Raw genomic sequence first — 27,352 nt, forward strand, 5'->3', positions numbered from 1 at the left:
GTAAAAGAGCCTGAGCATTTGATCTTCGCCGATAGGGGGCGATGGTTAGCAAAGATGCACGAGTTGGAAAGACTGGATTTATGATTATTTTCTTTTATATAATATCAACAAATAATTCTTAGATTTTTTTTGAAAATTTTGTTACTAGAGGGTGCACAGGTCAAAAAAAGTTGGTTATCCTTATTTGCATAGATGTTGACTTTTTTCATTCTACTGACCTGCTTAAAATGGACAAAATTTCTGCTTTACACGTTCTTTGTCAGGCTGCTACTTTATCAGGAATTTTTCGCACCCATGTTAAGACAGGGTCTAAATAATTACCTTGTATGGCGCATAAAGTAGTATGCTCATTCTCTTTCGTACAGTAATATATTTGATATGGCCCCTAATTAGCTAGAATGGTAATATTAGGCAACAAGCCAATTGCCTAGAATGGTATATACTAGGTAAAATAATGACTGAGTATATGCTCACAGTCTCTTTTCTATATAAATATATATCTTGTATGGCACTTAATTATGTAATACGGTCAGTACTTGGTAACAGGCCAATTCCCTAGTATGGTATTATTATGTAAAATAATTAAGCAGCATGGCACAAAGTATGTGTACAAAGGGATCCAGAGGGAGATTACATACTGAAAAGAGTTAGAAGATTCAAAGACATGTGGATTTATGAAAGGTTAGGATAATACTAGGGGATGAATGGATCCGAAATTGCCTTTCGATATTCGAATTTGACGTCCGTCCAATGTAAAAAAAAAAAAATATCGAAAATGTTTTTACCAAAATTTATTAAAAATGTAGAATTTCACGACCATTTAATGAAAAAAGATAATTATATGGACGAGAATCAGATCCGTTTCTGCTTCGAACGTACAAACTTTCGTTGGAATTTCATTTCGATAGTCGAATTTGAGATCTATTCAATGGAAAAGGTCTTTGTATTGACGAAACTTCCGTTCGTTTCTGTTTTGGATCACAGTAGAAAAATCTGTTCTTGTCGTTCCATGGTAAAAAGTTTGGTTTACTTAAAAAAACCGTTTTAATAAAATTAGAAATGTATAATTTTGAAGTTCGCAATTTTCTCCGAAAGAACTTTCCATAGAATGGTTTAAGGTAATAATATTAATAATAATAAAAAATATTCCGACATTTCAATCAAAGACTCGGTAATATCAATTTTGGTCTTTCAATCTTAATCAAACATCCTTGTAATCTGCTGAATAAGTGGACAATGAAATAATATATGACCCAACTCCAAATGTATGTCTGGGGAAATCTAGAGGGACAAGGGAAGTGTCGGAAGATTTGCCTCCAACTGCACATAATGTTCCCATTCGAAGGTAAAGAATCAGAAGATTTCTACACCTCTTGGGTCATTGGTCTGCACGGGGAAATTGTTAAGTCTCTAGTAACAATCATCAGCCATTGTTGGCATCAAATGAAAGAAGCATAAAGAAGACAGAAAAACGAATGTTGCAAAAAAAATCGTCTATGGAAGAAGAATCGAAAATAAAGATTTCAAACATGAATGACTAGTCCTCCCCTCCCCTGAACAAACTGAAGCTAAGGAACGGTCAGTTATAAGCTACCAAATTGAGGATGCAGAAAATGTGTCAATAATTAAGGGAGGGAAGTTTCCAAGTTTCAGGTTAAACAAAGTCTGGAACTACCAACGAAGCTATTCGTAGAAGTCAGCTATTCAGCCATGAAAGTGATGAAGCGTGGCCTCGATGTATTTTAAAAATATGGTTAGTATATTTGTTCTTATTCTCTGTTTGTTTAAAGTTGCTATTTTCAGACATCTCTTACTCATTGCAGGATTGTAAAAAAAATAATCCTGATTTAGAGTTCGAGTACTCTCTAAGGATCTTTTTGGTGATGGTCAGGAAACGCTTTTAGTATTTTTCTGTTAATCAAAATCAATAAATCTATTAACGATTTCTGGTCAAGTTCATGCCCTCATAAAATAAATAGGATTGAAGTTATGATCGTCAATTTTATGTTTTGGCTCCAGGTTCAGATTTTGGTCTGAGTTCTCATTTGGGAACACGGACCAAAATCCGTTTTTTATTTTTAAAAATGAAAATAAATGTCAAATTTATGTGTTTATTTCACTAATGACACTTTTTATTTCACTAAATAACATATTATATAATATGTTATATAACATGTTAGAATAATAAACATATTATTGAGGCTAATTTGGCTAATTCGTCTAGAATTTGCGACATCAGAGGCTAATAAATAAACATATAATAATAATAACATTATATAATATGTTACAATAATAAACATATTATTGACGCTAATTTGGCATATTCGTTTAGAATTTATGACATCAGAGGCTAATAAATAAACATATTATTTACGCTAATTAGGCATATTCGTTTAGAATTTACGGCATCAAAGGTTTCACAGCCATATTTCAAGCTTGGATTAAGTATTTATCTTATTCGGATTAAGTATTTATACATTTTCTAAGTTTGACTCTCTTTATTTTAGTAAACATAAATATGAGTAATGACGACAAGCTTAATTTAAATTTAAAATACTTGTTGGATGGGGGGGAGGGGGGCTTGAAAAAAAAGTTTGTGTCCTTGATTGTTCCCTATGCGATCTGGAAGAAATTAGATGAGCTAAGTTTCAGATCGTCGCAAGCAAGTTTGTTCTGCCCTTTATGATAGTAGGAGTCCATTAGTCTCGGTTAGACAGGGCAATAGCTGTTTGTACCTCCTGGGCTCCAAATTTCTAAACGTTTGCTTATTAGAACAAATATGATGAACCTTGTTATAGGAAGTGCCGACTGATCGATATATGAAGCTTTGTTAACTCTGATGCTATCATTATGAAATATCAGTGTTTTCCATTTATTTCTTTTGGTTTTGTTAGCAAGTTTCAATTCGTTTCAGTTATTACTGGTCATCTCTGGTTTCATTGGTTCGAAGGCTAATCGTCAATTTTACTGACGCCGTATACGGAAATCTATTGAAGATGGTGTCTTACTTTCTAGGTTTCATACAAAGAAGGTAAAATGTGTTCCTATTTAAAAATGTATGCCTCTTTGCTTTGTTGTCGTTTTTTTCTTGCTCTTTTGATGGCGCGAAATATGAAACCGAGTCATTATAGCTTCTCATTAATGTTTTCAAGTGAAGACTTGACTCGAGTATTTAAATGTATTCATAAGATCATATAATGTTTATTGAAACCTTCCGCCGTACTATGGAATAAATGATCTAACCTGGCTGAAACGGGTTTATGCATTGCGTACTTCGTGACGCAAAATATCAAGTAACTCTGAATACAGACTGTCTTTATGGTTTTCAGCCTCTAATTTGAACCATTATCTTATAAAAATATTAACGAAATAAAATTATTAAATACAAATGTCACACAACGTCTAGTCAACGTTAACCAACAATTCATGAAGTATGAAAGCCATTCTCCTGGAGTAATGGCTTCCCAGAGGGCACAATTTACATATCTTCTTATTGTTGGCCTTTGCTCAATGATTAAGCCGGGACGCTTCAAACCCTCATCTGATTACAATAAACTCAACAAAACATCCCTTTAACTCGAATCCCTGAAAGTAAAAAGTTCATATCTAGTATTCACATCAATATCTTTCCAGAAATGATAATAATACCTAAAAAAAGATACCCAATATTTTCTCCTCTTATCAAGCTCAGTTCGAAGGGTTAGATTTTGTTTTGTTTTTATGAGCACTGAGAACGACTTGGCGGAGGTCCTTGTCGAAATATTTGCTCGTTTTTCGTCTTCATACTTTGCTACTGGCTGACGAAATCCTCGTTTTTTCAACTATCTTTTCCTTTCTTGGTTTCATACGTAATATTAGGGGAAAATTTTGATCAAGTTGTTGGGTTTTGGGTGCTTGAATATCTGACTAAGGAAATTTGGTACCATTAAGAATCAGCCGAACTTATCCATTGTAAACTTTGTTAGTTGGTGTGGCCAAACTAATTAGAACTGATCGGGTTGTCTTACCATAGCTTGTAGAGATTGAATTAGCGATCCGAATAAACTATGCGATCTGGAAGAAATCAGATGAGCTCAGTATTTATAGATAAAATTATTTAGATCATCGCAAGCAAGTTTTTTCTGGCCGTTATGATAGTAGGAGCGTCCTTTTAGTCTCGGTCAGACAGGGCTATAGTTGTTTGTACCTCCTGGGCTCGAAATTTCTAGACGTTTACTTATTAATACAAAAATGATGAACCTTGTTATAGGAAGTGCCGACTGATCGATATATGAAGCTTTGTTAACTCTGATGCTATCATTATTAAATTCAGTATTTTTTATTTGTTTCTTTGGTTTTGTTAGCAAGTTTAAATTTATTTCAGTTATTACTCTGTGTCGTCTGGTTTCATTGGTTCGAAGACTAATCGTCAATTTTACTGACGCCGTATGCTGAAATTTATTGAAAATTGTATCTTAGGTAGGTAGGTAGGTTTTATTTTTATCCACATTATAAACATAAAAAAGAATGACAACACTAATAAATTATTGCAGCAAAAAGAAAGTCCTAAAGACTTATGCTGCAAATTCATGTAATGATTTATATCTTATAAATAAATATCTAAATATAACAACTCATGATTATCCACCTAGCCTATCTTATATATATAAAAAACAACACATACACATGAACACAATACAACAAAAATAATCGTAATAATTCTTACTTTCCAGGTTTCATACAAAGAAGGTAAAATTTGTTCCTATTTAAATATGTATGCCGTTGGCTTTGTTGCCGGTTTTGTTTTTTTGGTCTTTTGATTGCGCGAAATATGAAATCGGGTCATTATAGCTTCTCATGGATGTTTTCAAGTGAAGTATTATCTCGAGTATTTTAAATATGTTCAAAAGATCATATAATATTAATTGAAACTTTCCACTGTACTTTGGAATAAATGGTCTAACCCGGCTGAAACGGGTCTATGCATTGCGTACTTTGTGACGCATGATATTAAGTAACTCTGAATACAGACAGTCTTTATTGTTTTCAGCCTCTAATTTGAACCATTATCTTATAAAAATATTAACGAAATAAAATTATTAAATACAAATGTCACACAACGTCTAGTCAACGTCAACCAACAATTCATGAAGTATGAAAGCCATTCTCCTAGGAGTAATGGCTTCCCAGAGGGCACAATTTACATCCGTTCTTATTGTTTGCCCTTGCTCAATGATAAAGCCAGGACGCTTCGAACCCTCATCTGATTACAATAAACTCAACAAAACATCCCTTTAACTCGAATTCCTCAAATTAAAAAATTAATAATTAGTACTCACAGCAATATCTTTCCAAAAATGATAATAATACCTAATAAAAGAAACACAATATTTTCTCCTCTTGTCAAGTTCAGTTCGAAAGGTTAGATTTTGTTTTGTTTTTATGAGCACTGAGTTTCTTACGTAATATTAGGGAAAATTTTCATCAAGTTGTTGGGTTTTGGGTACTTGAATATCTATTTAAGGAAATTTATTACCATAAAGAATCAGCCTAACTTATCCATCACAAACTTTTTTAGTTTTTGTGGCCAAACTAATTAGAACCGATGGGGTTGTCTTACCATAGCTTGCAGAGATTGAATAAGTGATCCGAAAAAACAGTAGAAAACTAAAAGCCGACATCTACTTTCCCTGAAATCTTAGAAATACCTTGTAACTTCTCTCGTTTGTGCTGGAGATACATATATTTAGTTTTAGAGAAACTTATGTCATTAAAAAGTGTAAATTTTGTTTTTTCGATCAAAGGCTTTTGGCTAGTATTACCTCAGTGAGTGCCCTCCCACCAAAAGTTGCAGTCCATTGAGGGAGTTTAAATTCGGCAATTTGTACCCGTGCTGATAGGCACTGAAGAAGTACCATTCTCTTTCAGTTAAATGCCTTTAATCACTTGATTTAATACCCCCCACCCACCCATTGTTCATATTATTGTTTCTCTTTTTTATCTCTCCTGTGATTTGAATTTTGTCTATCCGTTTGTGCTTCCATCTATGTTTTTATTTGAAAGATAAATTTGGCCGTTTATAGCCTTTGATAGTCATTTGTCAAATAAAGCCTTATCTCATCTCTTACCTTCATTATGGATAAATGAAGCTCATTTGAGTAAAATACTATTTGCCTTTGTATTGTTTTAGAATATTTTTCTATTTTCATGAGCAATTTAAACGTAAAGCAATGATGACTTCGCTAAAAGAAGATCATGGCCTTCCACCATACGAGGTACAAAAGCCCACCAAGGCTTTCCATGTATAAAAAAACAAGTTTTTTTAATTGAAAGTAAGGAGTGACATTAAAACTTAAAACGAACAGAAATTACTTCGGATATGAAAGTGGCTGTTCCCTCCTCAGCTCCCCAGAGCTCACAAATTCTCAATATTTTGTTCTACGGTTGCAGCAATTAAAACATAAATGATGAGCTTTCTTATAGGAAGTGCCGACTGATCGATAAATGAAGCTTTTCTACGCTCTGATAATTAAAGAAAAAAATGTAATTTTAATTTGTTTTGTTACTTTAATCATTATATTGTATTTATTTGCAGGATGAATTAATAACACCAGATTATTTTATGTTTTGGGAAAATCCAGTGATAAATCAACTCTTCAGATATGTACACAAGTTGAACTGAATGAAAGGAAGTTTCTTACATTAGGCAATCTACCTACCTAGAAAGGCACTTGGCGATGGGTGAGTTTAGATAAACTTGTTTATGAAACCAAACAGATCGGACACGTGCTGAAAATCATTGTTGCCAACACGGTTGATGCCAAGATATGCTGCAATTTTTGGCAACGTTGATGCCAAGATATGCTGCAATTTTTTGGCAACGTTGCCAAACGTTGTTGCCAACAATGATGATGCCAAGATATGCTACAATTTTTGGCAACGTTGATGCCAAGATATGCTGCAATTTTTGGCAACGTTGCCAAACGTTGTTGCCAACAATGATTTGTTGTTGCCAACAATGATGATGCCAAGATATGCTACAATTTTTGGCAACGTTGATGCCAAGATATGCTGCAATTTTTATGTACCAAGGACATTGAGAATGAAATCTGATTATTTAAATTTATTTTACGAGAATTAACACAAACTTATATTTTGTAAAATTGGGAAATCAATTTTGAAAGAAATATACCTCCGTATTCACTTATGCGGTGTTTGGTAGTAGCAGGCGCTGGATTTAAATAAAGAACGCGGGAGAAAAATCAGCAAACATTTACGTGATTGGTTTTGTTTATTATTTCCAAGATTCAGTGTGGCAACGCTGACGAAAATGTGTTACACTTAATAATTTTGAGAAAATTTTTTTTTCGAAAGCTGCGGGTTTTAGGTAAGAGAAGATCTCAAAATGAGTCCAGGAGGCAAAACATGTTTTTATTTGGATGTCCTTTGTGCTCTTAATTAAAATTTTCACCTGTCTTTTGTTGTACCATCATCAGGCTTTGATAATAGAATCTACCAAAACATGAGCCATCACTAAGAATCACAACGTTAAAAATACAAACAAAAAGTTGGGTTGGTCTGAAGAGTCTGAAATCTATATGCTACATGTGCTACAGGTGAGCTGAAACACTTAAATATGTTGTTCCTTAATCAGACCAACCTAGAAATTGCCTCATCTTTAGCCTCAGCTTACACTGCCCTCATCAATATTTTACCTACTCAAGGGTATTACTTTCGACTATTAAAAAGGACATTGGTCCTTTCAATTTTCAATCGACTGAGCTGTCTCGAAGTTCCTACGACAACAAAAGGTCATCTTAAAATTTCTATCAAATGCATTTCGGGAAAATACGGGGTTTGGGGGGGCATCTACCTTCTAATCACTTTGAATGTTAAAAGGGCACTAGAACTTCTAATTATCAATCCAATGTGCTCCCTCGAAAGTTTATACCATCACCCTTTCTATATAAACCTTCACTGCCCCAAGGCATAACTTACAACGTTTGCTCTGAGGACTGTGGGGGCTGTCATCCTCAAAAACATAATTTACGGATCTTTCAACTACTTTGAACCAGAGGGCTATCTCAAGATTTTGATTGAATGTGTTTAGGGAAATGGTGGGCGTGGTAGGGGGGGGGGGGTTAGTTGCCCTCCAATACCTTTCTACTCTTAAAAAGGGCAAAGGGCACTCTTTCAATGTCCAATCGAATTAGCTCTTTTGAAGTTTCTACGACAACTCCTTCGATATGAAGAGCCCTGTTCCAAACAACAAAAAAAAAGAAAACACATTATCTGCACATCGTTCTTTACTTAGACAGCGCTATTGCGCTGCCTATGATAGTCTCGTGTTTTTTCTTCTTTTTTCGGTGTAAGTACTAGCGCCATTTAGTTGGGATTTTCATTCTAAACTGTGATTGCTTGTATAAATAAAACTATTCTATTATATAAATAAACGCGTCAAATGTACTTGGTGAAACACTTTGTGCCCTAGAAGCCATTAGAGGACCTAAAGCTAAATATAAAGAAAAGTTCAGATCGCATTAAAGCAGCTCCCTGAAGAAATGCATCCTTTATTCTTGCTCACCTTCGTTTAATTTGATTATTTCTTGAGTTCAAAATTCTTCTATTTTTCTATTTCTTCTGTTTTGCTATTTATTCTTCTTTCGACTATTAGAAAGGGCATTAGCCCTTTCAATTTCCAATTGAATGAGATCCTTTTGAAGTTTCTATGACAACTCCATCGATAGGAAGTGCCCATGTCTAGAAAAAAAGAATACAGTACGGCCACATCGCTCTTTACTTAGGCAGCGCTATTGCGGTGCCTATGATAGTCTCATGTTGTTTCCTTTTTTCGTTTTTCTTTGTAAGTACTAGCGCCATTCAGTTGGAATGTTCATTCTAAGCTATAATCGCTTGTATGAATAAAACTATTCTATTATATAAATAAACGCCTCAAATGTGCTTGGTAACTCACTTAGTGCTCTAGAAGTCATTAGAGGAACTAAAGCTACATATAAAGAAATGCTCATATCGCATTAAAGAGCTCCCTGAAGAAATATGTCTTTTAGTCTGGCTCACCTTTGTTTAACTTTTTTTACTTCTTGAGTTCCAAATTCTTAAATATATGAGTCGACGAATTTGAAATGAACATGATGAACCTTGTAATAGGAAGTGCCGACTGATCGATATATGAAGCTCTTATTGTTCCTGATTATTTATTATCAAATATTGGTCTTTTCTATTTGTTTCTTGGCTTATATTAACAAAGTATGATTCATTTCAGTTATTACATGTATTACCACCGGCTTCGATTGGGGGCACAACATTTTGTTTTCAATGATCATTCGTTGTCCCGACTGGAATGGTCCGCAAATACCATTTGGTGAAATCAAATGGATTGTTTTTTGCTGTCTCAGGACTATTTACATATCCTGAGTGTAAGTTCATTATTCATTCATTCTTCATTATTAGTTATTATTCGTTATCATTCATTATTATTCATTCTTCATTATTAGTTATTATTCTTTCTTCCTTAAAACTGCTGATCTCACCTAAAAGAGTGAAATCATTTGCCTTTGCTATGCCAGGTCTACTTTGACTAGTATCTTCTATAAGGTCTATTTTTATTAATTTTTCAGCCTTGTTTAGTATCTTCAAAGGTCCGATTTATTCACTAATCCATGCTCTTACTGAAAAGTAACGATAAACATCATTCTCTTTATTATTGAACACCTCTATTATACTTGCTTTTTTTTACCATGGACAACCTTTCCACCATCCTTTAAAGATGCTCTTATTTAAATTTTTCTGCTTTTATGCTTTCTTTTCCTCTCGTTTCCCCCCTTATTTCTTATTGTTCGCCCGTTTTGTCTTGTTTTTTTTTATGAAATGCAGCTTTGCTATTTGTTGCATTTGAGAGACCTTGAAATAAATATCGTTCTGGATGGGATAAGTTGCCAGGACTAGTTGACTTTTGGCTTTTTACGTTTAAATCATGTTTGCGTTTAGTATTTTCTACAAATAACCCAAATGTAAGACACAGATAACCTTGCAAGAGTAGATGAATTTCTTTTTGCTTTGAGTTAAATTTTGATAAAATTACTTTTAATTTTTGACTTTTAATTTAAAATTTAATTAAATTTTTGGTAATATTTGAGATAAAATGATTGCAGACTTTAGAAACTCAAATAAGAATCGCCAATTTGGCAAAAACAAATGTAGGGCAATGTAACAAAAAAAAGTGTTCGTGACTAAAATCTCAAAAAGGAGACTCATCTTAGCACCGACTATAAAGCAAAAATTATTCTAAGTAAAAATGTCTGTTGAAACTAGAGACGAAAAAAAAAATCTTGGCAACACCAAAAAGTAAAATTACGGCAGGTAAAAAAAGACTTTAGAGACTAAAATATCAATAACAAAAAAGGTGCACAAATTATTGTAGGTAAAAACAATTGTAGAGAGTATAGACTCAAGAAAGAACAGTAAACTCTGTACCAGGTAAAGAACAAGACCTACTGAAGGAAAAAAAAAATCATATATGTAGAAACCTGAAACTCAACAAAGAAAATCATCTTGGCCACCGCAAAAAAAGAAAATTACTGAAAGTAAAAGGCTGGAGATAAAATAAATCTTAACTTGTGATGTTTAACTGAGGGATGGCAACTTTGCCGCCATAGCTCACAGTCAATTTTGCGAAACATAAGAATTTAATAAAGGCTATATTCCTCTTCTACATCTTCCTTTATCCTCTGTTCTAGAATATTTGATCTACATTTTTTTAATTGTTCAGATTCCTAGACAGATTCTAAATTCGTATGTTTATAATTTCGCATAAAAAATTTCCCAGTGAGAAGGATGGATTGTTTTTGACTTACTTTTTTGTTGATTTTTTACCTGTTTTTCTTATTCTTAAGTTTGGTCCCCGCTACTACCACAAACTGTATAAATGCATCAGGTTTTTCTCTTTATTAAATGCTGAAATTTCAATTTTTCCTAATTTTATAAGACAAATGTGGTTTTATAAGCTTTTAATTGACCGGTTCAAACAAACAGTCAGATTTTATTTCCACTCTCCTAAGGACTGCTATACTTCAACAAAAACGATTAAATATCTTTTCCCCCCTTTTTTTACTGTCCCTAAAAAGTTATGTGTTGAAGTTCAATACCTTCTGAATGAACCATAGTTGTGTCATTATTTTTTAGAGGCAAAATTGAATTCTTGAATATTTTTTTTTACTGAACTTTAGATATTTTTTTCTTCTTGTGTTACAATGTTTGAAAAATAAATGATGAACCTTCTTATAGGAAGTGCCGACTGATCGATAAATGAAGCTTGTGTTTATTCTGATAAGTGCTAAGAAATACATGTTTCGGTCTGCTTTGTCATTCATGTAAATGAGGGATGTTTTGTTTCAGTAGTTATAAGCTATGTCTACCAGATTCTTTAGTTATTCAGTAGGATCCATATGCAACGTAAACTGGCTGTAAATAATTGAAGAGTTTTTTTGGTTGGGGAAGCTACCAATCCGAAAGAAGGTTTAACCAAGGGTGAGTTTGTTTGTCCTTCTTGTATTAAAGCGGAAGAATCAGAAGAGTACCCTTTGGTACGAGATAAAATTGGAAAATGACAGTTATTCCTAGTTAAACCTTGGTAAGAACAAAGTTCCCTGTAGCACTTGCCCCGTCCCCCGGTGACGGGGATTGCTGGCTTTCAGGATGCTCCACCCCTTCAACTCTTTCTTTTGAGTCGGTAAGCATGTGGATATTATCCGACATGCACCCTTTTGTTGAGTTTAAAATAGGAAAGTGAGAGTTACTTCCGTCTTATGAGAGTCACTATTTTTACTCCAATTTAAATCTTGGTAAAAACAAACTCGCGTGTATTACTTGCCCATCTCCCTGGGGAATATCCTGTTGGCATTCAGGTTTATCCATTCCCTCTAGCTCTCCCATTTATGGCAGTAAGCATGTGAAATGATCTGCCCTTTGGCACGAATTTAAAATACAAAAACGAGAAATACTCCCATTGAAATCTTAGTATGAACAAAAATCCGTATAGAGCTTGCCAACTCCGCCTGGGATATTCCCTGCTGGCATTCAGGGTGCTCCCCTTCCCTACCTCTTCCTTTTGTGTCAGTAAGCCTAGGAATATTGTCTTTTTTTTGACACACAGAAAAGATGTTTCTGCAATAAAAAAGGAGATATCTTTCCAAAGCACCTTTATTACTGGAATAGACTGAAAACGTTGCTGAGGAGGAAAGGAGATTAGTGATTAATATTTAAACCTTTTAAATTCTTCCGATTTCCTAAGAGTTCGAGAAGCCTCTTGGATGGTTTTGGATGGCCTTTCAAATTTTAGTCTGATTTTATTTTACTATTGGGAATGACTTACTTAGCTCTACCCAAGAAAATCCGTAAATGGATCCATTATGGAAGTACAGTGTATATCCTAAAGCATCTTTTTAATTTTCATTTACACCTGTTGTCCATTTACTTGGACAAAACTCTAAAAGAATCAGCCAACGGAAAACCCTGTTTTGCTATCATGTGCTGAAGAAACAATTTTGTCGTATTCTCATTAATTAAATGAAAAACTTCGTTGCCAATGAGATTACATTTGATATAGATATTTAATAGTTAAACAAATAGTTTGAAGTCACCGCTAAAATCAGTTGAAGACAGTTTCATGTATTCAGGGATCTAATGATCCAGATAATCTTTCAGGGCAAATTTTTCTTTTTTCATTTTTTTCAGGTGTTATATTTCTTGCTTGTGTACTTTATTCTTCTTCTCTTGAGTATGCGTGTTCAGCTTGGCATCCGGTATAGTCGGCGACATGAGTTTACTTATCGAGTTGGACTAAATTGTATGAATTCCCCAGCTCATCGTGGTCTACTACCCGACCTTGAGAGCCACCCTACTGAAGGACCAGTAACTAGACTCCAACAAATAAAAAGTAATTGTCCACAATTAATGATTTACCCAGCCTCTAGTACCGAGAGATATTGCAAATCACTTGTCTCTTTGTAGTTGGTGCTTGTGATTGGATTTTAGGGTCCTTGTCTCCGCTCCATACTTTGCAAGTGGAAGCTAGCCAGGTCTAGTCACTTGCTGAAATGTGACTAGTAGGTGATCAGTTAGCAGTAGAAGGTGTGACGACGGAAAACGATAACGCTGATTATGAATATAGGCGATGTATACTCAGAGAGGGGGGGGGGTGCTAGTATTTTAGATTTGAAAAGAAGACGTTTTTTCTCTTTTAAGTGATGCATTTTGTAAAAACCTTCAACAGTTATCACACAGCCTATTGTAATTGATACCACTAATAGTGAGTGTTACGTAATGCTGTTGACATTGATTTTTCCTTAAATTGGGACTCAAATCCTCTTTAGGAACTGGTTGAATAGTGTTTCGTTCAAATCAGGCAAATTATCACATTTTGGCTTTGTAGCCATAAATTTGTCAATGCACTTTTTGTGGTATTTTGCCTCAGTTGCCATTAAATCAATCCTACTAACTCTGCTGAATATTTCTGAAAGTGCTCCACTTATTTGTTCTCAACACAATAAATTCACTGCGAGAAAACGTTTCTACATTGAGCTTAAGAAAGGCTTTTTTATTACTCCCTGATTTACATCAAAACAAGCAACTAGTTTTGTATGAGAAGGAAACATATGCTGCCTCTAAACGAGCATTTTTTCTGGTTGTGTTGACATTTCCAGAGCTTGTAGATTGCTCTGGAACTGAAGATTCTTTTCTAAAGGCATACAAAAGCTGGCGATGACAGGTGGCGTGTCATTTTGGATTTCTCAACGAAAAGCTCTCTTTTGATGCTTCAATAAGCATCTTCTGTATTTCGTATCCCCAGTTGTTTACAGCGTTTCAAGTAGCTTTTCAGAGCTCTTAATGAATGTTAGCTTTTCTTTTCGTTCATTGTGGCAAAGAAAGCACAAAAACAAATCTGCCTTTCTGATCCTTTGTTGACTTCCAAGAAATCTAAGCTTTATTTGTAGTTTATCCGTCTGAAAGAATCAACCAGTGAGGAAATTGATTATCTTACATAGTTGTTGTTATAGTAGAGCAAACAGTGCTGGGGAAAACAATTTGTTTGCAGTTTAAGAAACCCTCTCAACATCCAAGAAAAATTTTATAACAATGATTAAAAAAAACAATCATCATGTGATCATGTCATCATGTGATATCCATTTTGACATAATCGAACACGGAACTAAATGTTAACTATTCCAGTTAATGCACTTTTACCCGCCGGAAAATGTTATTCTGGACCATTCTAGTTCATTCATTTTCAAAAAACTGAATCACGTTTCATGATGCTGAATTTTTGAAGAATCAGATCCTTAAACAACAAAGAGAGATAAAAAACTCTGAAAAGGACAGATCCTCAGCACAAACTACATTGAGAAACATCTCAGAATAATGCGTATATATATATATATATATATATATTATATAATAATATATATAATATAGATATATATATATATATATATAATATATATATATATATATATATATATATATATTAAGTTTGAATTAGAATCAAGAAATTGTTGGCATCTAGCCATTTGTAGAAAAAGCCAAGACAGATAGTGCGATTGAGGGAGAGGCACAAATCGGCATGTTTGGATATAAAAAAAAAATCTCGTCATCAGTCGGAATGTCATTCCTAGTATCCGTGAGACGTATCCGTGACATAGCCAAGATTGCAATTCTTTCTTTTCTAACTTTCTTTTTAGTAGTAATTACAAAATAAATGTGGTGTGCATGACGTAAGAAAGAAGTTTTTAGTTAGTAAAGAAAATAAAATAAATAACATTAAACATCAGTCTGGGATGTGAACTTTAAGTAGAACAACCTTACGGGTCATTTGTTTGACAGTTAATTGAAATAAATGAATAATTAAATGATTAAATGATTAATTTTAATGAATGATTAATTAATTAAATGAATTGATTAATTAATACTAATGAATGATTAATTAAATGATTAATTAATAATGAATAAATGATTAATTGAAATAAATGAATAAATGAAATAAATTAATTGAAATATTATAAATGATGAAGTAATTTGCGCCTGAGTTCTGGAAGTTGAACAAATGCCTATTGTTCTGTATGCTTTCAGTGCCATTGATTTCATATTCGTCTCTGATTTGGGTTACAAGGGTAGAAAATACTGCTGTATAAATCTCGTTAAATCAGCATATATTTTTTTCTTTAGGTGTTGTCTGTATACCCAAATGTTATCCCCTTTGTGTTGAATTATTTGAGCAACGGGTCCGCCAGCGATGTTGAGATTATATACAGTTGTGTTGCGCATTTGGGAATGTGCTGCCGTGAAGTTGCTGCGAATTGTCAAAAGTAGAAGAGAAAAAGGCATTTTGTGTCTCAAAGTAAGTGTTTTTATGTTTTTTATTTATTTTGTTGAATATTATAACTAAATACTCAGCAATGAGTTGTTCTGCTAAAATTCCACATCCTAGTTAGGAGCTAAGGCTGCCCGCTGGTCATATTTGGAAGTCCAGTGGACCCTTAACGTGTATTCGATTTTATAACTCATATTCGAGTTCTGGAAGTTGAACAAATGCCTATTGTTCTCTATACTTTCAGTGCCATTGATTTCATATTCGTCTCTGATTTGTGTTACAAGGGTAGAAAATACTGCTGTATAAATCTCGTTAAATCAGCATATTTTTTTTTCTTTAGGTGTTGTCTGTATACCCAAATGTTATCCCCTTTGTGTTGAATTATTTGAGCAACGGGTCCGCCAGCGATGTTGAGATTATATACAGTTGTGTTGCGCATTTGGGAATGTGCTGCCGTGAAGTTGCTGCGAATTGTCAAAAGTAGAAGAGAAAAAGGCATTTTGTGTCTCAAAGTAAGTGTTTTTATGTTTTTTATTTATTTTGTTGAATATTATAACTAAATACTCAGCAATGAGTTGTTCTGCTAAAATTCCACATCCTAGTTAAGAGCTAAGGCTGCCCGCTGGTCATATTTGGAAGTCCAGTGGACCCTTATTGTGTATTCGATTTTATAACTCATGTAAAATTTATGGAATTTGGTTGTTTATGAGTGATATTATTTTTATTGTTCTTTTATATTATTTATATAATTCTTTTATATTATATTCATATTATTTTATATTTTAGAGTCCAGAAACAGAACTTGTTATTTTTCATCATTTTCATTCAATAAATCTCGAAAGCCTAAAACATTATTTGTTGAACTGAATTTATTTGTTGTTAAATTTTTTAAATATAAATGATGAAGTAATTTGCGCCTGAGTTCTGGAAGTTGAACAAATGCCTATTGTTCTCTATGCTTTCAGTGCCATTGATTTCATATTCGTCTCTGATGATTGTTGCGAGGCCTGAGTTCTGGAAGTTGAACAAATGCCTATTGTTCTCTATGCTTTCAGTGCCATTGATTTCATATTCGTCTCTGATGATTGTTGCGAGGCTAGAAAAGATCTTAGTTAAATCTCGTTAGGTTGACTATTTTTTTTTCTCTTTAAGATGTTGCCTGTGTATCCAAATATTATCTCCTATGGTTTGAATCATTTGGCATCAGTTTCCTGTTTTTAGACTACGAAGAACTGTGTCGTGTAGCTGGGACATACGCTGCGAGAGACCATTTGAATCATTAGCCGTCTACGATCTTTAACTTGCAGATGATTGTGTTTTATAGCCGTTTAAAGCAGAGAAGAAGTATTTTTGAATTTAAGAGTAAATTTTTTTAGTTTTTAATTTTTTGGCTGAGTATTGTAACCAGATCTTTGGGTTTAAGTTAGTTCAAAGAATCTTTATAATTATGAACGGACTGGCGGTACATGATGTAGTATGTACCTTGCACTTCTTTCGCGCCTCTATGCACTTCTTTGTAATTATGGTGGTAGCATGGTAGTCTAATTAAAGTTAGGAATTGTAATGAATTCCTAGTAAAAATATTTTTTATACTGGTACAGTATTACATTTATCACTATAATATTACCTAGCTACTCTGTTTGAAATGACTTGTTTCGAATTGGCACCTCTTATAATTACGTTAAAAAAGCGTGCTAAATATGTAGTTCGAAACTTTTTTTTCAATATTGAGGCTTATTATTGATTTGTTCCAAAAGATTTTTCGTCATCTCGCACATTCTTTCTTTATATCAGAATTCACTTTTAATAATTAATTGATTAGAAGGGCCGTTATTATCTAATTCATTTGTTTAGTCAGAGAGCTGAGTCTTGGATGGAAGAAAAACAATTCTGTGGAATTTGTTTTCTTGTAATACAGGTGGATCTGAAGTAGTATATTCTTTAAGTTGCCCCAATATGGGCTAATAATTAGGATCCTAAGATTAACCGTAGGTTTACACAGCAGAGAAACTTGCGGTACTGATGTCCGTTCCATGGTTATTCAACCCAGTATGGGCAATGGGGGTTTTCTTCAAGTTGCCCCAATAAGGGCTAATAAGTAGGATCCTAAGATTAACCATAGGTTCACACAGCAGGGAAACTCGGCAGTACTGATGTCCGTTCCCTGGTTATTCAGCCAAGTAGGACAATGGGGGCTGGAGGTCAACCATCCTATGCTTCCCCACACCCTTCATGTGTACCTTCCCCAGATTTATTCAGGTACCCATTTAGAGCTGGGTCGACTCTGGCTAATCTTACAGAGTCACGCCTTTGACCCCTGTTCTCAATTAAATAACCAGTGACCCAGGACACGAATCCCTGTCCTCGCGGATAAAAGATTTCAAATCTAGTGTTTTAACTACTCGGCTAGGACGAAGAAAAGAAGCGAGAAAAATGAATAAATCTTTTTTGCTGAGAAAAGGCCCTTCACCCTTGAAAAATTAAACGTGACCTAAATACCTCGTACCTAAAACAGTAAAAGAGAAATCGGATTGTTTGAATATGCTTGCTTGAAAATTGTCACATGCTGCAATGCAATTATTGGTAATAGCAGGAGTCAAATTAAGTATAAAAAAAAAAAAAAAAAAAAAAAAAAAAAAAAAAAAAAAAAAAAAAAAAAAAAAAAAAAAAAAGCTTAAAATGCTAAAAATGACAAGTTTTGTGGATGAAGCAATACAGATTGCCGAATTTTGTTCTTTTCGGCCAACCATCTAGGGCTAAACAGAAAGCAGGTCCTCCGGGAGGATGTCTTAAAGAAAGATTTAAAGGAAATGTGAACTTTCTGGGAGGGGTAGTTAATAAAAAACATGCAGTTAAATAAAAAACATGGCTAAGAAGTCAGCATAAACTAAGGTAAAAACACACTAAACAGCTTAAGAAGGTTAAGTTTTTCTGGAAGGTTTTATATTGAAGGTGTAATTATCATTGAAAATCAACATATTGTTAATGTTAAGTTTTTATGGATGTTAAGTTAACCGTGGTCAAATGTAAATAATTAAATGTATATAGAGTATTGATACATTTATTTATATTATTATAGGATATTTATATTATTATGTTTTATATTATATTACTTCTAATTTTTATAGTATTTAATATTATTGCAATATTACATTATTTTATTATATTAAAGTATCATATCATAGTATTATTATATTATTATAGGGTATTTATATATTAGTTTTAATAGGGAAGACTTTGGTATGAATATACTAATACACCTAGGCCAAAGTATGAACCTAACGTCTAAGAGGCAAAAATATTTTATTTCATTATTGCTGGCGCTTTAACGGTATTTTCGACAACAAAATTTACAGTGCAGAGTTTACACTATTTAACCATATAATTCATTGTGAATCATTATTTAAAGTCACCTAAAACATCATATACCTCATATTATTCAACATATTATTCATAATGGTGTATAATATGTTGTTCATATTTATACTACATCTTATTGGGAAGTCATGGGTAAGTTGCAAAGGTTAGAAATAAATGAGGATAAAGAGCTGATAAATAGGCCTCGGGAAATAAAAGGGGGGAATGGCTTTGTTTACCCAGGGAACATTATTAATAAAGGTTGTGGATGTGTTGAAAATTTAAAAATTAGAATACCCAAGGCGCATGTTGTTTTACAGTCTAAAAAAGTTTTGAAGAATGGGAAAGTTTATACTTCAGTATGATGCTAGATGTTGTCTGAACCTGGCGCTAGATCTTTTCTAGGCGTTTTGCTTGTTGCTTTCTTGAGGAATTGTCTAATAATATAGTTTCAGGTATTCTTTTGACTGGCCAAAAATCTGGTTATATCTCACTCTTTAGGGTTATAATAAAAAACTGGGTTGTAATGATGTGGCTAGGTAATAATGTGGTTAGACTGACTGAATATTAAACAATAAACTTGCCCCAAAAATATGGTTCATTCCTCTTCTTGGGTTTTCTAGGGTTGAAGGATAATAGATTGCTTTTTGGCAATCCTTTTTTAGCCAAATAAAAAGGAGGTCGTCTCCAATTGGGCTCGGAAGAGGTCAGGAGAAAGGATGAAAAGGCACTAGCACTTCGTGGGAGGGAGTAAAGAGTGAATCTTTGAACGAATTTGGGGCGGAGGAGTGTGCTCGGCTATGATGGCCTCCGATGGCTTGGTGCTGAAATGAGTTGTTCGTAGAAGTAATAGTATGTGTGTTGTACATTATAAATATGATGAACCTTCTTATAGGAAGTGCCGACTGATCGATATATGAAGCTTTTATTGATTCTGATAACTCTAAATAACTTCATAATGCTGTTCTATTTGGCTTTTTACTAACAAAAGTTACTTCGTTTCAGGAATTATGAGTTGCCATTATCATCACTGAAGATTTAGAATAAGTCCGTTTATACGTTAGAATCAATTGGAGGAAGTATCAATCACCCTGAAAATGGTCTTTTTCAGAAAAAGCAAGGTACCATGAGTAAGAAAAGTTACAATTAACTTACTATTTCAGTAAAATTTTGTTTGATACTTATATGATATACCCCTACCTAATATTCTTTTAATATGTTTCTTTCACGCTCAATCTTAATGAAATATACCAAAGTAAGATAAAACATAAATACTTTTAAAAATTTGGGCTATATAGTTGCACATTAGGGGGGGGTGGGGTAGAGTGAAGCGGCTCTGCATGCTTAATGTGTTAAGTACAATTATTCTTCATATTGTGTAGTAAGAATTGTTTTCTAATTTCACATTGTCCAAATACTTAACTCCCCTTCCCCTAATGTACAAATATAAAGCCCCAATTATATATTTCCCATCTGTTCTGTCACTTCTTTTTGTCTTGTCTTACACTAAGGTGAAAGAAACTAAAGAAAAAAAAACCAGTAGTATAATGGATCAATGAATGAACAAATTGAGCGGTAGGGGGTTTATCATACAAGTACCTTTTATTTTTAAGACTAATCGACAATTGTGCTCGAGACAAAGTGGAGAATTCTATATATATATATATATATATATATATATATATATATATATATATATATATATATATATATATATATATATATATATATATATATATATATATATATAATTAGTATAATACAAATACAAATTAATGGAAAGTAAAATCAGCGTTGCTTGCAGTTTAGTTTGAAATATTTTAATTAATTCTTCATAATCATTAGCGACTGTGGAGTTTTTATAACTCAATTTTTAGATTAAATATATTAAAAATTAGATGTTATAATTCAACTCATATTAAATTGTTTTTTAATCATGTCGTAATTTATATTTTATTACTTGTGTAAGGTCAGTGCTATTGAAGCAAAATTCTATTGCTCAATATTTGAATTAAATCTTATAATTTAAGATCAAGCGGATGCATTTTTCGTTTACTTTTGTTAAAATTGATATTTATGACTGATACAAGGTCAGTCTCACTTCAGGATTACCTCGAATTTTGTTATATAATCATCGTATTATTATATATGCATCGTATTATCATATTATATATTTTTTCATCTTCTTCCGCAACTGGATTTTTATTGCAGTTGAATACAATAAAGTCAGGAATTTATACGAAACCAGGGTAGTACCACCTGTACGCAGGAACCTGAGGTTTTATAATTATTGAAAGGAGTGTTTAAAAAAAGGAAACATTAAATAAGCAGAAAAATAAAAAATAGAAACTTGTTATACTTTGCATATTCCTACTGTGTGATGCTGTTATGCGGGTTTGCATTTAATTAAATAATAAAAAAAACGAGTTTTTTTTAACTGAAAGTAAGGAGCGACATTAAAACTTAAAACGCACAGAAATTACTTCGTATATGAAAGAGGCTGCTTCTTCATCAACGCCCCGCTCTTTACGCTAAAGTTTTTTACTGTTGTAAAAAGAAGAATTGAGAGAAAGAGTCAAACTTGTCCCGAAATAATCTATTATCTTTAAAGTTTGACTCTTTCTCTCAATTCTTCTTTTTAAAACAGTAAAAAACTTTAGCGTAAAGAGCGGGGCGTTGATGAGGAAGCAGCCTCTTTCATATACGAAGTAATTTCTGTGCGTTTTAAGTTTTAATGTCGCTCCTTACTTTCAGTTAAAAAAACTCGTTTTTTTTATTTAATTTCTGAACGTTTTTGAATCAATGCATGTTTTGATTTTGGCTCTCCGCAGAGGAATAATCAAAACGAAATTTGCATATTTTTTTTGGGGGGGGGGGGGCTAAATGGCTTTCTCATAATTTTGATCGAATGATTTTGAGAAAAAAAGAGCTGGGGCGAAGCCTAGTTGCCCTCCGATTTTTTGGTTAATTAAAAAGGCAACTAGAACTTTTAATTTTTTACGAATCTTTTTATTGGTAAAAGATTTACGTAACTTATAAATTAGCTTACGTAAAGAACTTTTGTATTCTCATGTTTTTATTACATATACGAGGGGATTCGCCCCATCGTCAGTACCTCGCTCTTTACACTAAAGCTTAAATTTTATCCCAATTCATTAAGAATGACCCCTGAATCACAAAAGCCGTAGAATAAATAGTTGAAATTACTAAAAATACTTTAGCGTAAAGAGCTAGGTATCATAAGGAGGTGAGCCCCTTATATGGGTAATAATTTCTGTTTGTTTTAAGTTTTATTGCTGTTCCTTACTTCCAGCTGAAAAAGCTTTTTCACATTTATTTTTTATTTTTTTTTTAAATAATGCTAGTAAATCCTGCTCTCCCTTCATGGAAGTTTTCTTTTCCCATGACAAATTCTCGATGGAAAGTTCCCCCAGTATATCCCCCTCTTCTCAACCCCTCCCCCCAACCAAAAAAATCCTCCTGAAAACGCCTGTATACTTCCCAATAACCATTACTATATGTAAGCACAGGTCAAAGTTTGTAACTTGTTGCCCCTCCCACGGGGACTGTGGGGGAGTAAGTCGTCCCCAAAGACATAGTTATAAGGTTTTTCGACTACGCTGAATAAAATGGCTATCTCAGAATTTTGATCCGTTGACTTTGGGAAAATAATTAGCGTGGGAGGGGGCCTAGGTGCCCTCCAATTTTTTTGGTCACTTAAAAAGGGCACTAGAACTTTCCATTTCCGTTAGAATGAGCCCTCTTGCAACATTCTAGGACAACTGGGTCCATACGATCACCCCTGGGAAAAACAAAAAAACAAATAAACACGCATCCGTGATCTGCCTTCTGGCAAAAAAATGCAAAATTGCACATTTTTGTAGATAGGAGCTCGAAACTTCTACAATAGGGTTCTCTGATACGCTGAATCTGATGGTGTGCTTTTCGTTAAGATTCTATGACTTTTAGGGGGTGTTTCCCCCTATTTTCTAAAATATCGCAAATTTTCTCAGGCTCGTAACTTTTGATGGGTAAGACTAAACTTGATGAAACTTATATATTTAAAACCAGCATTAAAATGCGATTCTTTTGATATATCTATTGGTATCAAAATTCCATTTTTTAGAGTTTTAGTTACTATTGAGCCGGGTCGCTCCTTACAACAGTTCGTTACCACGAACTGTTTGAAACTTTGAGCCGCTTATTCAATAAAGTGGCTGTTGAAACAGTTGAAGTGGTTGTGTACTTAATAACTACTGTGTTAGAAGAGAAAACAAATGTTGTTATTGTAGTTTGATGCTACCAAATTACTTTTATAATTAATTCAACATTATTTCAAATTGCTTCTTCATCTTTCTCAGCAATTGCTCTATTTATTTCAGTAATATCTATATGTCATAATTGGCATTACAAAATTGTCCATAATGGAATGTACCATTGTGTTGTAAATAACAGGGCAAAATTTGTTTTCCTTTTTGCTCTTCTCCGAAGAGTTGGCCAAAAATTGTAAAAATAAAGCCTGTCTCTGAAAAATGTCATGAGTCAACATTAGCTGATATTTTGGCTATTTACACGCAAATGCAGGGTTTCAAATAATTATCTCCCTTTTGCCACCTTGATGTGTTTCAGTTTGTCCTGATCAAATGTTTGCAGCCAATCAAAGGGTTTCATTTAAGACATATATTTCTTGCAAATTTGTATTTTCTAAATTAATAAATTGAAAAAAAATATTTATAAAATTTTATCGTTTATGTTTATTTAAGAAATGTATTTCTTGAATTTAAGAATGTATTTCTTACTTGTTTTTACAAAGCATTTAAGCAAATACTTTTTCGGAACGCCCTTTGGCAGCTACGAAGCACTTTGACAATAGAGTTTAACTTCTCCAAAATAATTAAATCACCTCCTTTCTTTCCTACTTATCTTTCTCACCTCCATCTTATTCTATTCCCTCCTTTTCTCCCCCACCCTGCCTCTCTCTCTCTCACATGTTTGTGGAACTTCTGATCATCACTAATGTTCTTGATTGTTTACTATATGCTATCTGGAAGACATAAGAAGATCTAATTATTGATAAACACAAAGATGATTTCTAAAACCACATTGGCCTGCCATAATATAAAGAAGAAACGACCAAAAATGGTTTTTGGCCTAGTCAGGGGTAATACCATTTTACTGACTATCTGGGCATTTTTGTAGGTAAAACTACCTGAGCTTGTGAAAAAGCCTAGACAGTCAAACCCAAGACACAAGCACAGAATGTTGAATTTTTTGTGAGCCCAACTGTCTTAGTTTATAATTGCAAGTTCACTTGCATAATATTCGAGGTAGATAGGAGGCCCTTGTAGGCTTTGGACTCCTATTCCCCTTTGCAATGTCAGTCAACTTGATGTTAAACTAACATTAAATTAACTTTTTTATTAGTCTAGCAAATGTCTAAGTTTATAAATTGAATCAATTGCCTTGCCTGACCTGACATTGCAGAATCGCCCCATTTTGACTTTAAACGCTTGTTTGCCTCTGATTTTAGGCGAAATTAACGGTCTCGCGTTTCAATTCTAAATTCTTGGTTCAACCTGCCTAAGACCATAGGTAAGAGTCCCTTGTTTACCTCTCACTCTAGGCAAGGCCTAACGAAAATACTGAAAAAAACAAAGTGAATATTTCATGAGGACAATCGCCTCTCTTTTTAGCGCGAAAAAACTTTCGTTTCGGATTAGAAGACCTATTTTAATCGTTTCTTCTATATACGATAAACAAAAATCTTTAGATCGTCGCAACCAAGTTTTCTCTACCCTTTGTGCCCTTTTTTGCCCTTCGCTGGAACGCCCTTTGCAGTCTCGGTCAGATACTATTATAGTTGTTTTTACCTCATAGGCTCCAAATTTTTAAATGTTTGCTTATTAGAACAAATATGATGAACCTTGTTATAGGAAGTGCCGACTGATCGATATATGAAGCTACTTCTCTTTCTGAATTACATGAATAAATTATGAAAATGGTGAAGTTTGGATTTAAGAATAATCCTTGATGATTTATTGCAGGCTAAAGGAAGTCAAGGAAGAAAGAAGCCGGGTAGAATCGTTAATCGAAAAAAGTTGGTAAGTACTTTTTGTTTCTAATAATTCTGTTTTGCTTGTTTGAAATTCCTTTAAGCGCGTTAGTAAGTATTTTTTATGGATAATACTTTTTGTAGAATAATTTGTTTTTTAATAAAGCATATCATAAAAAGTTTACTTAATTGGGAAAACTACTTATAAATAACAAAGAAATTATAGCAATGAAATTTAGTGGCATGGTCTATGTCGGGTACTACCTTGTAATTCATTAGTTCTAACATCTATGACGAGCCAAGTATATTAATTCCAATTGGCTCTTCGTGGTTGAAGTGGTAAGCCCTGGCTCTTCATTGTTATAATGGTAAGCCTTGAATCTCCATGGTTGAGATGGTAAGCGTTATACAAGACAAAATAAAACAAGTGCCTTTTTGGTACAATACCAAGTTTGCATTATTTTTGTGTTTTATAATTGACTTATTGATAATTACATAAAAAAACTAGTTTTTTTTAACTGAAAGTAAGGAGCGACATTAAAACTTAAAACGAACAGAAATTACTCCGTATATGAAATGGGTTGTCCCCTCCGCAATCCCTCGCTCTTTACGCTAAAGCTTTTAATTGTTTTACAAAGCAGAATTGTGGCAAAGAGTCAAACTTTAGCGTAAAGAGCGAGGGATTGCGGAGGGGACAACCCATTTCATATACGGAGTAATTTCTGTTCTTTTTAAGTTTTAATGTCGCTCTTTACTTTCAGTTAAAATAACTAGTTTTTTTTATGTAATTTCTGAACGTTTTTGAATTAATGCATGTTTGATTTTGGCTCTCCACACATAAATTATTAAAGTGAAATTTGCATATTAAATCCTTTTTTGGCTAAGTGGCTTTCTCTTAGTTTTGATCAGACGATTTTGAGAAATAAGGGGTGGGGAAAGCCTAGTCGCCCTGCAATTTTTCGGTTACATAAAAAGGCAACTATAAATTTTAATTTTTAACAAATGTTTTTATTAGTAAAAAAAAAATATACATAACTTAAGAATTAGCTTACTTAACAAACTTTTATATTCTTAAATTTTTATTATGTATATGAGGGGGTTTGTACCCTCGTTAATACCTCGCTCTTTACACTAAATCGTAAGTTTTGTCCCAATTCTTTAAGAATGACCCTTGAATCCGAAAGGCCGTAGAATAAATAGTTGAAATTACTAAAAATACTATAGCATAAAGAGCGAGGTATTTATCTCCTCCTAAATACCTCGCTCTTTATGCTAAAGTATTTTTAGAACCCCTCACATGCGTAATAATCTCTGTTCGTTTTAAGTTTCAATGCTACTCCTTACTTTCAATTGAAAAAACTTTTCCATGTTTATTTTTTCATTGTTTTTTATAGTAATTATAGAACTTCCTGTGCCCTTTTCATTGAATTTCTGTTCCCCCATGACATATTTCTCCAAGGAAAGATCCTCCCACATAGCTCCCTCCCCTCAACTCCAATGCTTTAAAATCAGCATTAAAATGCCATTTTTTTTATGTAGCTATTGATATCAAAACCCCATTTTTTAGGGTTTTGGTTGCTATTGAGCCGGGTCGCTCCTTACTACAGTTCGTTACCACGAACTGTTTGATAGTTGATGAGAACAAAATCTAATGTAAGCAACATTCAATAAGATTTTTTATGATTAGCAAAAACAACAATTGTCTTCAATCTGGGATATAACGCATAAGAAGAACTTAGGGTCTTTAGTTTGATGTTTAATTGAAAGACGATAAATGATGCGCCTGAGCTCTCGAAGTTGAACAAACGCCTATTGTTCTTTATACTTTCAGTGCCATTAATTTCATATCCATATCTGATTTGTGGTTTGAGACTTAAAAAATACCTCTATATAAACCTCCTTAGGTCAGCTATAAATTTTCTATAAACAGAAACAAAGATTCTGTTTGTGTATCCGAATGTTAATAGTGGTAAGTGAAAGATAAGTATAGTGTAAGCGAGACGTTAAAAACGAAGTTTTTATAGTTCGTAAAAAAAAAATCACTATCTTCATTCTGGGATATAAGGTTTAAAAAAACTATTGATCATTTGTTTGCTATTTAGTTGAAAAATATTAAATGATGAAGTAATTTGCGCCTGAGTTCTGGAAGTTGAACAAATGCCTATTGTTCTCTATGCTTTCAGTGCCATTGATTTCATATTCGTCTCTGATTTGTGTTACGAGGGTAGGAAATACTGTTGTATAAGCCTGGTTAAGTCAGCAATTTTTCTCTTTAGGCGTTGTCTGTATACCCAAATGCATACCCTTTGTGTTGAATTATTTGAGCAATGGGTCCGCCAGCGATATTGAAATTATATACAGTTGTGTTGCGCATTTGGAAATGTGCTGCCCTGTAGTTGCTGTGAAATGTCAAAAGCCGAAGAGAAAATGTCTAAAAGTAAGTGTTTTTTATGTTTTTGATTTGTTTGTTGAATATTATAACTAAATACTCAACAATGGGCTGTTCCGCTAAAATTCTGTATCCTATTAAGGAGCTAAGGCTGTCCGCTGGTCATATTTGGAAGTTCAGTGGACCTTCA

General features: G+C 33.5%; 1 long non-coding RNA gene across 5 annotated transcripts in view; it reads left to right on the top strand.

Moving 5' to 3' along the window:
* Window positions 1-1,031: 1,031 nt before the first annotated feature.
* The window catches only part of LOC136036727 (uncharacterized), a 28,946-nt gene continuing 2,625 nt past the window's right edge, over window positions 1,032-27,352 (top strand). The window contains exons 1-12 of one of the 5 annotated variants that reach the window (XR_010619773.1): window positions 1,032-1,753; window positions 2,915-3,031; window positions 4,364-4,458; window positions 6,575-6,720; window positions 9,263-9,416; window positions 11,395-11,526; window positions 15,220-15,391; window positions 15,705-15,876; window positions 16,517-16,726; window positions 19,727-19,851; window positions 24,766-24,822; window positions 27,050-27,210. This is a non-coding gene — a long non-coding RNA (uncharacterized LOC136036727). Of the gene's footprint in view, window positions 1,754-2,773; window positions 3,032-4,363; window positions 4,463-6,574; window positions 6,721-9,262; window positions 9,417-11,394; window positions 11,527-15,219; window positions 15,392-15,704; window positions 15,877-16,516; window positions 16,727-19,726; window positions 19,852-24,765; window positions 24,823-27,049; window positions 27,211-27,352 lie in introns of those variants that run through there. The other 4 variants (XR_010619774.1, XR_010619772.1, XR_010619776.1 and 1 more) reach the window with 4 other exon arrangements.

The sequence above is a fragment of the Artemia franciscana genome, chromosome 15, assembly GCF_032884065.1.
Source record: "Artemia franciscana chromosome 15, ASM3288406v1, whole genome shotgun sequence".
Lineage (NCBI taxonomy): Eukaryota > Metazoa > Arthropoda > Branchiopoda > Anostraca > Artemiidae > Artemia > Artemia franciscana.